The sequence below is a fragment of the Stomoxys calcitrans genome, chromosome 2, assembly GCF_963082655.1.
Source record: "Stomoxys calcitrans chromosome 2, idStoCalc2.1, whole genome shotgun sequence".
NCBI lineage: Eukaryota > Metazoa > Arthropoda > Insecta > Diptera > Muscidae > Stomoxys > Stomoxys calcitrans.
Window position 1 is genome coordinate 78,118,860 of NC_081553.1, and position 15,173 is coordinate 78,134,032.

At 40.1% G+C, this 15,173-nt stretch overlaps 1 protein-coding gene across 1 annotated transcript in view; it reads left to right on the forward strand.

Moving 5' to 3' along the window:
* The window catches only part of LOC106090424 (protein turtle homolog A), a 436,959-nt gene that overhangs the window by 276,312 nt on the left and 145,474 nt on the right, over positions 1–15,173 (forward strand). The gene's annotated exons all lie outside the window — the stretch shown is intronic.

The following is a 15,173-nucleotide window of genomic DNA, read 5'->3' on the forward strand; positions in this document are numbered from 1 at the left end:
GTAAGAGTGTATGTCCTTGAAACAAATTTTCTTGTAGTCATAAAGTAATTTTATTCTTTAAATGCGGGATGGTCAAGGAAAACAAAATATTTTATAATTTTAATACTTTTAAACATCTGACTGCAATTACTAGCAACTGGACCTATCTCAATTTTTCAGTCTGTACAACACACCTACTTTCACGTGGAAAATTTACGTCCTTGTGGAAAATTCTCACACTCACATACGAGTAAATAGAAAAGACATTTTACTTAATTTATTTAGCAAGTAGACACAAAGCCTCTACGCTTGGCTGGTATGGGAATATGGCAAAAGCAAAGCAAAGACCAGGAAGTGGTGGCAAAAAGAAAAGAAATATAAATTAACATAAATAAATTTACACTTTGGAGGGACTTTGCTTTTCCGTGCTCACTCACAAACACACATAAATATCCATATACATATATATACAAGAGTGCTCTCTCTTATTCACTGGACCCCAGAGACAACAGAGTTGTGGGCAAAATGGGAAATCTAGGACAAAGGCAAAAGGCAACAAGAAAGTCTCTTGGAAGAGTAAAGAAAAAAACTAAAACCAAAGAGACAAAGGCTGCCCTGGTCACGCTATTTGAGGTTAAATACTTACTTTTTTTAGCCTCTGCGGCGGAATGACCGACCTAGAATTCATTGTGTGTGTGCGAGAGTGTTTGTGAATGGCCAACCAGTGCTGCCTCTATCTCATTGTCTCTTTGTGATACCGTTCAGCATGGTATGGAGTATATTAACTTTATCATGACTTCAGTAACACATCGAAATAATATAAATATTCTTGTGAGGATCAAAAATGGTCCAACTTGTGAAAATGGCTGAAGTGCTAATGTCTTAAAATTTTTTAGTACTTCTGCAGGTGCTTTCTTCAAATTTCTCCAGTTTTTTATACCCTCCACCATAGGATGCAGTTATACTAATTTCGTCATTCTGTGTTACACACCTCAAAATATGCATCTGAGACCCCATAAAATATATATATTCTTGATTGTCATGTCATTTTAAGTCGATCAAGCCATGTCCGTCCGTCTGTCTGTCGAAAGGACGGTAACCTTCGAAGGAGTGAAACTATCCGCTTCAATTTGGGCACAAATACTTCTTATTAGTGTAGGTCGGTTGGGATTGTAACTGGGCCAAATCGGTCCATGTTTTGGCATAGCTGCCATATAAACCGATCTAGGGTCTTGACTTCTTGAGCCTCTAGAGGGCGCAATTCTCATCCAATTTGGCTGAAATTTCGCATGAGGTGTTTTGATATCACTTCCAATAAGTGTGTTAAGTATGATTCATATTCTGATATAGCTATAGGGGTTCATAATCTGATATACAATAGCTGCCATATATACAGTTCTGGGGTCGTGACTTCTTGAGCCAATAGAGCGCGCAAATCTCATCCGATTTGGCTGAAATTTCGCATGAGGTGTTTTGTTATGACTTCCAACCACTGCGCTAAGTATGGTTGAAATTGGTCTATGTTTTGATATAACTGCCATATAAACCGATCTTGGGTCTTGACTTCTTGAGCCTCCAGAGGGCGCAATTCTCGCCCGATTTGACTGAAGTTTTTCAGTAGTGTTTTGATATCACTTCCAATAACTGTGTTAAGTATGATTCATATTCTGATATAGCTAAAGCGGTTCATAATCTGATATAACAGCCACATAAACCGATCTGGGGTCTTGACTTCTTGAGCCAAAAGAGCGGGCAATTCTCATCCGATTTGGCTGAATAACTGTAATTAGTTTGGCGCAAATCGGTCCATAACATGATGTAGCTGGGATCTTGACTTCTTGAGCCTCCGATTTGCTAGAAATTTTGTACAACGGCTTCTCTCATGACCTTCAACGTACGTGTCTAATACGGTCTGAATCGATGTATAGCTTGATGCAGCTCCCATATAAACCGATCTCCCGCTTTTGCTTCTTGAGTCCCTACAAGGCGCAATTCTTATCCGAATGAACTGAAATATTACACAATGACTTCTAAAATGTTCAGCATTCATTTATGAACCGAATCGGACTACAACTTAATATAGCTCCAATATCATAACAGCTCTTATTCAATAATCTTAGTTTGCCTAAAAGCGATACCGCGCATAGAACTCCACACCTGCGATCCGTGGTGGAGGTGGAGATTCGACCCAGCCGAACTTAGCACGCTCTAACTTGTAAGATATAATTTAATTCCAAGAAGAGGTAACGAACCATTTTTCACAGTACAGGACAAACCTAATTATTACGGAAAAATGCTTGGAAGCAGCTTTAAAGTCAATACTAACAATGGGTACAGCCTCACAACGAAACCTCAGATTCTACTTTATCCCCACGAAATATGGTCTTGAATACTTCATTTAAGATAACTTTCCTCCTTTTTCAACTCATTTGGTTGAGGATTCATATTGTTCCAGAATTAACTTTTCCTTAAAAAAAAATTAAAGATGAGATATTTATATTGCCCTCCTTCAATCCAGCGGTCTAGTATGATGCTTTCGAAAAATTTTGCAGGTCTTAACTATCTATGTTGCTCCGATAGTCGAGTTGGTAGAGTGCTCGGCTTACCAGTGCGTCGCACTTGGGTTTGATTCCCACTAAAGGTCCCTGGTCTGTTGCTACTGTGGTATCTCAATGGACTAGAACTGTCCCTGTCCAAACCTAACCTACTATCTGTGTTGCAGTGTATTCTAGATTCGTCTCAGCCTCAACTTACAGCCATTTTGACTTGTTTCCTATTTTGCCTGCTTTGGGCCTTTGTCACTGGCCACGTTGTTTACTTGACAATGGACTACTGTGGTGGTCCCATATTCAATTTAATTCAATTGCAAAGCTTTGTAAATGACTTTAATGATATTATATATATTGTTGTTGTTGTTTTTGTTGCTGTTGTCCTCCACCACTATGGCCAGTTGTGTTGTATCCTAATGTCCTGTTTGTTGGTGTCCTGCAAACCATTTGGGGGCCATCCAAGCCATTGAAACCAGGGACCTCTGTGTAAAAGTAGTGGCAGTAACGAACATTGAGAGCTGTGATTAGAATTGAAATTGGCCAAGTTTGTAATAAAAATAAATTACAGCATTTTTGCATTTATTCGCTATGACAACAACATGAACAACAGCAATGAGAGACCAACAATGGTCAAATCTTTGTTGTTGGTTTAATTTCATATGTGTGAGGGTTGAGTATTGTTGTACTCTGATGCCACATTTGACATTTTCAGCTTGAAATGTTTGTCAAAATGGGTATTAGCAGTGGCTCCTTTGCTGGCTCACTCTCCCACACAGAGAGGGCCAACCATTTGCCAAGCTTTTGCAAAATCTTTTATCATATGGACCTCAAGCAAAGCAAAAGGAGTATAATGACACTGATGACAGCTTGATGAGACAAAAATTAGTATGATGCGATTAAAATCTTAGCGAACATTAAAGGCGACCCAGTTTTATTGTGGTTATATGGGGTTTGCGTGTGTGTGTTCGTGCAGTATATCCTCAAAAGGCAGTTTTCTTTTGGTTTGTAGAGAAGCCATTATGTCTCATATGTATAATTGTTTTATGATACAAAAAAAAAAAGGATGCGATAGAAAGTGTTTGTACAAAGAGTTTTAATGATGCTTGAAATAGCGATAAAATGGAAGAAATCACATATACTACAAAGAACAAACTTAGGATTCGATATAAAGCCGTAAGTTGCAAGCAGCTAACAAGGCAATATCAGAGCTTCTTGAATGGTAGCTTTAAGAAAGAAATAAGTAAAACAAGTAAAAGCGTGCTAAGTTCAGCCGGGCTGAATCTTATATAACCTCCACCATGGATCGCGTTTGGCGAGTTTTTTTCCCGGCATCTCTTGTTAAAGGAAAAGATTTGCTCTGCTATTAGAGCAATATCAAGATATGGGTATGGATATGGTTTGGACAAAAATTAAATTATATGTTGGTGACCTGTGTAAAATGTCACCCAATTCGAATAAGAATTGCGCCCTTTGGGAGCTCAAGAAGTAAAATGGATAATAATTGCGACCTCTAGAGGCTCAAGAAGTCAAGAATCCAGATCGGTTTATATGGCAGCTATATCATGTTATGAACCGATTTGAACCTTATTTGGCACAGTTGTTGAAAGTCATAATAAATTACGTCATGCAAAATTGCGCCCTCTAGTAGCTCGAGAAGCCAAGACCCAAGATCGGTTTATATAACAGCTATATCAGGTTATGACCCGATTTGAACCATACATGGCACAGTTGTTGGATATCATAACAAAATATTTCGTGCAAAATTTCATTCAAATCGGACTAGAATTGCGCCCTCTAGTGGCACAAGAAATCAAGATTCAAAATCGGTTTATATGGCAGTTTATTGACCGATTTGAACCTAACATATCAGGGTTATTGGAAGTCATACCGAAACGCGTCGCGCAAAATTTCATTCCAGTCGGGTAAGAATTGCGCCCTCTAGAGGCTCCAGAAGTCAAGACCCAAGATCGGTTTATATGACAGCTATATCAGGTTATGACCCGATTTGAGCCATACTAGGCACAGTTGTTGGATATCATAACAAAACACTTAGTGCACAATTTCATTCCAATCGGATAAGAATTGCGCCCTCTAGAGGCTCAAGAAGTCAAGATTCAAGATCGGTTTATATGACAGCTATATCAGGTTATGACCCGATTTGAACCATACTTGGCACAGTTGTTGAATATCATAACAAAACACGTCGTGCAAAATTTCATTCAAATCGGATATTGCGCCCTCTAGAGGCTCAAGAAGTCAAGACCCAAGGTGGCAGCTATATCAAAACATTGACCGATATGACCCATTTACAATCCCAACCGACCTACACTAATAAGAAGTATTTGTGCAAAATTGCAAGCAACTAGCTTTACTCTTTCGAAAGTTAGCGTGCTTTCGACAGACAGACGGACGGACGGACGGACAGACGGACGGACAGACGGACGGACAGACGGACGGACAGACGGACGGACAGACGGACGGACAGACGGACGGACATCGCTAGCTAGATCGACATAAAACGTAACGACGATCTTGATCGTATATATACTTTATGGGGTCTCAGACGAATAATTCGAATAGTTACAAACAGAATGACGAAATTAGTATACCCCATACTATTGTGGAGAGTATAAAATGCACTACGTTCAGTCCGGCCGGACTTTGGATACCCACCACCTCAGATGTGGACCAAAATTGACACGAGATTCGAGGAGTCTAGCACAACGGCCGTTCTAAGTTTCAACAAAAGCGTGTAATAAATGGACTTAATAGGGGTTCAAGACCGTAAATTGAGGGATTCATATGGCAGCTATATCCAAATATAGTCCAATCTACGCCATAGTCGGAAAGAATGAGAAGCGGACTTATTCAACTCAATTTGCTATTTGAGCGAAATTGGGTTATAAAAGTGTTTATCCACCCAAAAACTTAAATCGGGAGATCGATGTATATATATATGTATATAGGATGCAATATCAATATAAATTCCAATGTAGACCATACTCGGCATGTATGGCGAGAGGCCTTACACAACTCGCTGTGCCAAATTTTAGCGATATCGAGTAATTAATGCGACGTTATGGCTTTGCGGATTATAAATCACAGCGGAGATACACTTAAGCCAATGACCTCAAACTGGTGGTGTTTACAAAAAGAAAATAAATGATACATCTACTTGAAAACCTACTCTTAGCACCTCCCTACTATCTACACGGTAGCTGACACGAAGTATAACCAAGTTTACACTGGTATATCTGTCAAACCAGAAATTATTGCTATTGTTAGAAGCAATCCAAATTATTTGCTTTTAAGTTAATTTAAAACAAAATAATAGTGATGAAGTGATGGTTGTGATGGCTGTAAAATCTCAACCGACTATAATTTGCGAATTCAAACACCTCAATGTAGAAAAAAATCGTTACACTAGTCGTTATAATGACATTGGTATCGATGCCACACGCCACGATGGTGGTCCAGGAATAACTGCAACAACACCTGAAATGATTCGCCACATGATAGGATTTATTCAACAATATTCACGCCGTAGTGTTAATCACATGGCTAAAGATCTGAAAATATTCCGTAAAAATATGCGACATATATTGAACAAGAAAAAGCGTCTTACTTTCAGCCGAGCCGATTTTTATACTCTTCACCTTGGATTGCATTTGTCAAGGTTTTTATTTGGTTTTGGATATAAATTTCTATGCTTTTGGAGCTTTATCAGTTTACAAAACGATTCGGGTCATACTTGGCTTGGATGTTAGAGATCATAGTAGCTGCCACTGTGGAAAATAGCAACCAAATCGGATAACAATTGAGCCCTAGAAATAAGTAAAATCGGGTTATCGATTTATATGGGAGCTATATCAGGTTATGAACTGATTCAGATCATATTTTACACGTATGCTAGAAGTCATTATGCAAAATTTCAGCCAAACCGGATACGAATTACGCCTTCTAAAGGCTCAAGAAGTATAATTCGGAGAGCGGCTTATTTGGAAGCTATATCAGCTTTTGCACCGATTCAGAACATTTTGGCATTTATGTTGAAAGGGATAAAAGAAGTCGTAAGCGAAAGTTGGCATGCTTTCCACAGACAGACGGACTTGGCTAGATCTACTTAAAATGTCATGGCGATCAAGAATAATTATTCTGTATGGGGTCTAAGATCAATATTTCGATTTGTTAAAAGAGCAATGACGATTTAAGTATACCCTTATCTTATGATGGAGGTTATAAAAATGAGCTGAAGGTCAATCCTTACAAGTTTCAAAAGTCACACGATCTTACACAAAACAAAAAAGTTAGTCGAAATTTAGTTACTACGCTTTTATGAACATGGTAAATTTCCCAACAATGTGTTCTCTGGCGAGAAAAATGTTCCAGTTAAGCGATTCGTAAATTGTGTTTACTAAACATAGCGCAAAGAAAAATTTGATCATGAATATTCCATTCAGGAAAAGAGACAAACTTCTCACATATCAGTGAGTGATGTCCGACTCATTTATAAGGGACCTCCTTTGTATAGACAAGTCCAAGTGAGACGCCTCTTTGAGAAGAAATTTTTTAACTACCATAGCACCTCTCAAATGTTACCAGTATAAGGAGGAGATAACCATCGCCGATTTTGTTATGATTTAAAAAAACTGTGCCAAATCTATCTAAAAACTTACATAGCTCTCATGTAAAGCGTACAACTGTGCCAAATCTGTCTAAAAACTTACATAGCTCTCATGTAAAGCGATCTCCCGATTTGACTTCTTGAACCCCTGGACGCTGCAATTATTATCTGATTTCGGTGTAATTTTGCACGAAATGTTTTGTCCAAAACCTGGTATAGCCCCCATATAAACCGATATCGCGATTTGACATCTGAACTACTGGTAGACGCAATTGTTATCCTACTTGACTAAAATATTGTACGAAGAGTTCTTTTATGTCTTCCCATGACTGTGACAAGAACGGTCCAAATCGATCTATAACCTGATATAGCTCCCATGTAAACCGGTCTCACGATTAGTCTTCTACGGCCCATAGAAATTTCAATTTGTGCCTGATTTTCAGACATTTCGGTACATAATATACACGTATGTCTTTAACTGAGTTCATTTGTGGATTGTTTTTTTTTTTTTAGAATAAATGGTGGTGGGTTCCCAAGATTTGGTCCGGCCGAACTTAACACATTTTCAATTGTTAATAACAGCGTAGTTTCTATTTGTCAAATAATAAAAACTTCAAAATTGACAGCTTCCGAAATACCGGTTGCTTTAAAACAAGTAAATATGAGCTAAGTTCAACTGGAGCGAATCTTGGAAACCTCAACTATGGTGTTTCCTAAAAATTTCTACATACAAAATGTCTGCCAAATCAGTTTTAAGCTTCTAGTGGCAAAAAAAGCCTAAACAGGAGATCGTTTCAAAAGGGAGCTATACCAAGTTATAGTTCGATTTGAACAACATGAGATGTTTAAAAGTTTGAGCGGCTAATTTTACGCGTTCGGCCGCTATCATGATTTCCATGGATAGACGGACGGACGGACAGACAGACAGATAAACAGACATGGCTAGATCGACATAGAATATCAAGACAATGATGAATATACTGTATGGGGTCTCAGAACAATATTTCGATGACAAACTGAATGTATGAATAGGCTGGTATATCCCTCATCCTATGATGATAGGTATAATATTTTCACTCAAAAAAATATGTGGTCGTTTGAATTAGCAACACTCTGACATGAAGTGTTGCTAATTCAAACTTACAAATAACTTGTTCAGCCTTTCTTGCCTTACAGTTGTCACGATATGCTTTTGCCTTGATAAAACTTCCCCAAACGAAATACTTTGCCTAAAAAAGTTTCAATAGAATTCCAGGTTTTGAGGGGTTAATGACGGAATAATAACCCCTGAAAATGGTTTTTGATGTTATCGTCAATTCAAATCCTTGCGTTCAGCAACGATCTAGTGGGCTCTCTTGTCCCTTACAATTTGCCGTATGAGACTGTTCAAGGAAATTCTGTTCCAAATATGGTACATCGGAGCGTATTAATGATTTTTACTTTGAGATTTAAAATTACTCATACGCAGCCATGGTCATATTGCTAGATGAAATAAGTGACCCAAAAATAGCTTTTGCGGGCGGTGTGGTTTGGAGTCTTTGCTGTGGTATTTAATCGGACTAAAATTGTCTAAATGAGTGCGTTAAAAAAATGACTGACACTCTAAACTAACCTCACTAACTAACCTAAACTAACTAACTAAGATGATGATTTAAACGCTCATGGCTCATTGGGCGAAACTTCATTGAATTTGTCGTAGATTCCGATATTGATAAACGCTTACTTAGTACTTTTTGACCCTTACAAATTAACCCACCCTTATCTTAACCATGCCAAACGTGGACCTAGAAATTTTGCTATAGTTCTTATATCATCATAGAATCATTCGCAATCATTTGAATAACCTCTAAAATACGTCTGGTACATTTTAATAACAAAATTCGATTAAACCATTACAAAAATATCGTATATGTAGATCCTATTTCGATTTTCTTCTTCCCCGAAAATTCAAACCCCACGCAATCATATTTTTCTCTCATACACTCTCCACCTAAGGCATTTCCCCAGACATGCATAGCATAACCCTTTCCTCTTTTATTATGCTCGAATGTTTAACAAAGTAATTTGAAACAATAACTTATTGCCACACTTTGACCACAATCCCCACAACGAAAGGGAAAAACTGATTATTTGAGACATGTTTTGGCAAAATTATCAAATAAAAATATCTTTTGAATCACTTATCAATACACAAATTGATCCCAATTGAATTGTGGTCATAACATTTCCTGTTTGGACATGCCAGTTTTGTCCCCGTATGTGAGATAACATCCAAAAGGATGACAACAATGACATACAAACACAAATACACACGAAATAAAAAAAAAACTCAAACGTGTCATAAAGACCATTTCAATGGATGTCCTTGTGTTGTGGATGTATTTGTTGTTGTTGTTTTTTTTTTACTTGCCATTATTATGACAGCCCACATATTTTGAAAACATAGTACAGTGGCTCAAAGCAACAAAAAGAAAACTGGAACATTGAGTTTCGATCTGTGTGGTTTTCATTCCGCCACGAGAAGTTTTGCAGCGAGCTACCTCGCGCGTCACAGGTTTCGGATAGTTGAATGCTTCATACGGAGTAGCTGCAACGGCAGTAGCAGACAATCAGCGGTATCGAGAGGAGAGTCTCAATAAGAGGCCGGGAGGCACCCGCTCTTGCATAAATACTGAAGGCCTATGATGCTCGATATGACACGGCGAGTTATCGGAGCCTCTAAATAATCAATGGCTACACTGTTCCAGCGGCGATCGGTCCTTTGAAACAGAACGAGCTTGCTCACCTATAGGAGCTTGACGAGGATCGCCATCTCCACATGAAAATGTGGCTACAATAACAACAACAAAAGTTAAAAAAAATCAAAATTTTGTGAGACTAGTGACATCAGAGATACAAATCCCAAATTTCCACAAAGTCCAAATTTCCTATACAAGTATAGATAAGCAGCCCCATTTTAACATTCGTCCCTATTTCCTATTTATAACCTTTTAGTTTGACACACCCATTCACTTTGAGCCACTAACTTTATGATTCTACCTTAACTCCACCTACACCTTAACTCCATTAACCCGATAGCATAGCTTTGCTGTTCTTTGTGATATTTTCATAACAAACAAAACAATTGAAATTACCATTAAATACATTAAAATGAGGATATTCCCCGGCTTTGTTTTTGGGGCGGCAGACGCTATTGCTGCCACCCTCAAAGCTGTTGCTATGTTCAGTGAATGTTGTTGCTGTTGCTACTGTTGGAATTTTCCCAAAAACTTGTAAACTTTGGTGTTGAAATGTTTCTGTTAACTGTCCTCAATGTTATGGCAGTTCTGTTTTGGCAAAAAAGCAACCAGCTACCATTGTTGCTGCTGTTGCGTTGCCATCTATTTGTTTGTGTTGCTGACATTGTGTCTCGGTGTCCTCTGTTGACAATTTATTTTAATATCACCTCTAAACACATGCGTTGTCATTTACACACACACACACACATACAAAATGTTATAAAAGCTGGTAGATTTTTTCCACATTAAATGCAGACAGTGGTTTTCTCTTTGAGGGTATGTAGAATAGAGGGTGTCACGTTTCTTTGATGTTAATTTTGCAAAACAAGAAAAAAATATGAGCACAAAAAAAACCAGGTGAGGCTACAATTCTTTTATGTTAGATGGGTTTCAGAGAGTCTCGATCTTTTACGCTGCTGCTTCGAACTTCACATAGTGGTCAATGAGTACCACTCCTACTTGGGAAATGGAGACTGTTCTATATGTTCAACCAATGGACATTCAGATTGAGTAGAAGCAACCACTGTGGCAAAGAGACTTGAGGCAATGGGAGGATAGAATATAAAAGAGGTCATAGGTTAGGTAAGGTTGAAAAGAAGGTGCGGTTATTAATCCGCCTCATGTCACTATGGACATATACCTAAGTCGCTAAACGGCTTATTATGAGCTCCAAATACTAAAAAGTAAACTCGAACAACAAAATCGTAGCTAGGCATTCCGTGCTACTTACAAAATACCTAATTGTCGGTTGATGTCTGGTACTGTGTTCCCACCTAAGTTTCGGTGTCTGTTTGCTGCAAAAGCCGAGCAATGACATGCAAAATGCTCTAACGCCTTATCATCTACCCCATGTACCGTGCATGTGCTATCACTGCGGTTGCACCGATTTCGTGGTCCTATATGTCCTGTTATGATACTGAAAGCTACACTGAGATCCTTCTTACTGCCTTTCAGTAATAGCCTAGTCTTCTCAAGATCCGAACCTGCCAATAGGATTCCCGTCGTCCTACCGGCCGTTTCGCTATTCCACAGTATTACATGTATTCGTAGCCCACGCCCTTAACTCGGGCTTCGTCGAAACGAAAGACTTTGGGTTAACCAAGTTTATGGACGGCAATACGCTAGCCTTCACTGCCAAATCGTTTGCTCTTTCATTCCCCTTTAAACGTTAATCTCCATCTTACACTCCAAAACTTTTCGTGACCTTACCGTTCTGCTTTTTATCGCCTGATGGTCAGTTTACTGTCCGTTAAGATGTTCACACTCAACATCCTCGCCTTAACACCACACCACCTCACGTCTTCCGTGATCACCGGGATCTTTGCCTGCTGGACCACATTGTGGTCAGGCAGTTGAAAACAGATCTCAGTCTCCTGATTCTTAATGTAAACCCCCAGCCTCACTCTGTCCTCTGGTTGTGATCCATCTGTGTAACATTATCTTTCAGATGGCAATACTGGGTATCCAATCGAAACCTCTTCCATTCCTTCTAGGTTTCCTATCGTCGCCTCGACCATACCGCCATGGTGTGATCTGCTCCTATTCTTTATCCATTTCGGAAGAGGTTATACTATGGTCATCCTTAGAGAAGTCGTTAATCTCTTTCTTACACTCCAAGATTTTCGTGGACTTACCAACCTGGTTGTTATTGCCCTGCTGGTCAGTTTACTATCCGTTAAGATGTTCGTACTCAATGTCCTCGCGTTAACACCACACCACCCCACGCCTTCCATGATCAACCGGATCTTTGCCTGCAGCACCATATTATGGTCAGACAGTTAAAAACAGTTCATAGTCTCCTGATTATCAATGTAAACCCCCAGCCTCACTCTGTCCTCTAGCTGCGATCCATCTGTGTAACATGAATTCCAAGATGGCTATACCATAGTTCCGTCAATCCAAGACAGTGCCGCTGGCATCAGTGGTTTTAGTATCGTCTCAGGTATCCGATCGGAAACCTCTTCCATTCCTTCCTGGTTTCCAATCGTCGGCTAGACTATGTGACCTGCTCCTATCCTCTATCCATTTGAGAAGAGGTCACACTGTCGTCATCTTTAGTTAGTCATCTTACACTCCAAGACTTGTCGTGACATTACTATTCTGGGTGTTATTGCCCTGATGGTCAGTTTACTATCCGTTAAGATGTTCGTACTCAATGTCCTCGCGTTAACACCACACCACCCCATGCCTTCCGTGATCAACCGGATCTTTGCCTGCAGCACCATATTATGGTCAGACAGTTAAAAACAGTTCAAAGTCTCCTGATTATCAATGTAAACCCCCATCCTCACTCTGTCCTCTAGCTGCAATCCATGTAACATGAATTCCAAGATGGCTATACCATAGTTCCGTTAATCCAAGACAGTTCCGCTGGCATCAGTGCCTTAAGTATCGTCTCAGGTATCCGATCGGAAACCTCTTCCACTCCTTCCTGGTTTCCTATTGTCGGCTAGACTATGTGACCTTTCAGAAGAGGTCACACTGTCGTCATCTTTAGTGAAGTCGTTAATCGCCTTCTTACACTCCAAGACTTTTCGTGACCTTACCATTCTGGGTGTTATTGCCCTGATGGTCAGTTTACTGGTCGTTAAGATATTCATACGCGTTAACACCACACCACCTCACGCATCCCATGATCACTCGGATTTCTGCCTGCAGGACCCTATTTTGGTCAGGCAATCGGAAACAGGTTCTACAATAGGTTCTCAATGTAAACCCCCAGGCCATCTCTGTTCTTTAGCTTTGATCCATCCATGTAGCACTTCCAGATGAATGGATGAATAGCAGAATTTCATCAATCCAAGGCAGGCAGCAGTGCCTCGCACTCGACCTTAAATATCGTCTCAGGTATGCAATTGTAAACCTCTTCCATTCCTTCCAAGTTTCGTATCATCGCCGTGACTATACCGCGTTGGTGTGACCTGCTCTATCCTTTATCTATTCCAGAAGAGGTCATACTTTCGCAGAATAATCTAGGCGACGATAAGAAACCTGGATGGACTGGAAGAGATTTCTAATCGGATTTTCACTGTTGCCAGCAGCGCAGTCTTGGATTGGCGGAACACTGGTATGGTTGACTGGTAGTTCATGCTGTACTGATGAGTCAACGCGGAAAGACAGAACATATTTGAAGATCCGTCAACTAAGTTCTGTTCCCGGCTGCGTGGCCATAACACCCACTTGCAGGCGATCACCGAATGCATGGTACGTTAAGAACCGGAGAATACCAAGTGTGCCAAGTAGGCGCAGTTCAAGTCAAGGGCGTAGGCTCCGAGCTCGCTCAGAGCACTGTGGAACAGTGAGGATCCGAATCATGTAAAAAGTGAGTGTAGTTCTGGGGTAAAAGTAAGTAGGAAATCGGTACGAGGAAGTGTGTGTAGGGCATATGGAGAAGATGATGCGATGTTGGAAAATTCCTAAGGCTTCAGCGTCTAGTAGACGCCGTCACAGTCTATAGATACTTTACCAGACTTGAACCACCTTAGAGGCAAAGAATGGAGAACTATAAGGGGTTTTGTGATTAGCATGGAATTGTTGAACTGCAGAAGTATGTGCCTATAATAAGGTATCGGTTTCAGATTTACGTAGAATGAGTAGCTCACCCCGAAATAGTGAGTTCATTCGGAGGACAATCCCGGCCTATTGTGACACCCTGATATGAAAATAAGAAAAATAAAGGCTAAAAAAACTTCGGGCTCCAACCCTAAGTGGAGACAGAGGTATGACGAAATATGCAGAAAATGTCAGAAGCGCCTATCCATGACGACACTATGTACAGATTGGAGAACGATTTGAGATTTTGTGATTAGCAGAAGTATGTGCCTATAATAAGGAATCGGTTTCAAGTTTAGGTTGAATGAGTCCACGACGACTCGATTAAGTATTCACTCACCGAGTGCCAAGCTTTAGTACTCCGCATCAACATATGCATGTTCGCGTGTGAAGGATCTTATCGCGTGATTCGTCAAAGCAATCCCACCTTATCCACGTATTAGTGGAAACTCCCCAGAGACACATCTGCAAGATCGCCGAGATTGGAGAAAAACTGACTACTTAAAATAAAAAGCTTGTGCCTCTGTAGACCCGTGCGTGAGCAGAGCAGGTGTTCGATTATCTGCACCTCATTCTCATGAAGACACTTCGTTTCACAACAAAGTATTTGTTGTATGGGATTCCCATGCACACGACTATATATATTATCGCGTAGCGCCCGATTTTGACTTACGTTATTCCCATTTCCCACGCACTTCGACCTCACCATCCTCGATTTCAAGGTCTTAAGGGCCGTTATATTGTCCATATATATCCTGGGTTTCGAAGGAGGTAAGTCCATCCTCCGGAACTTCTTTACAGGTAACGTAATGACACAGAACTATGGCTCCAATTCCCCAATCCCGTCCCTGACTCCATCCTGGAGGCGTCAGTAAAAGCCGAGATCTCACCTACTTCAAATACGATATCCGCGTTCCTCTCTCTTCCCTTCCGGAAAAGCGAATCCTAAAAATTTTCACTCGATTTTTCCTGTGTCCGCTTCCTTTCATCATGTCATGAGCCAGAAATCCATGCAGCACCTTCAAACACTTCGCCACCTCACCGTTTTCGAATTCAAGTCCTTGAGGGCCGTTCCACTATTCCCTTATATCCTGAGCCTCGAAGGCAGAATGTTCATCCTCCGGATCTTATTTGCATACAACGTAATGACACTGAACTATAGCTCCAATACCACAATCCCGTCCCTGACTC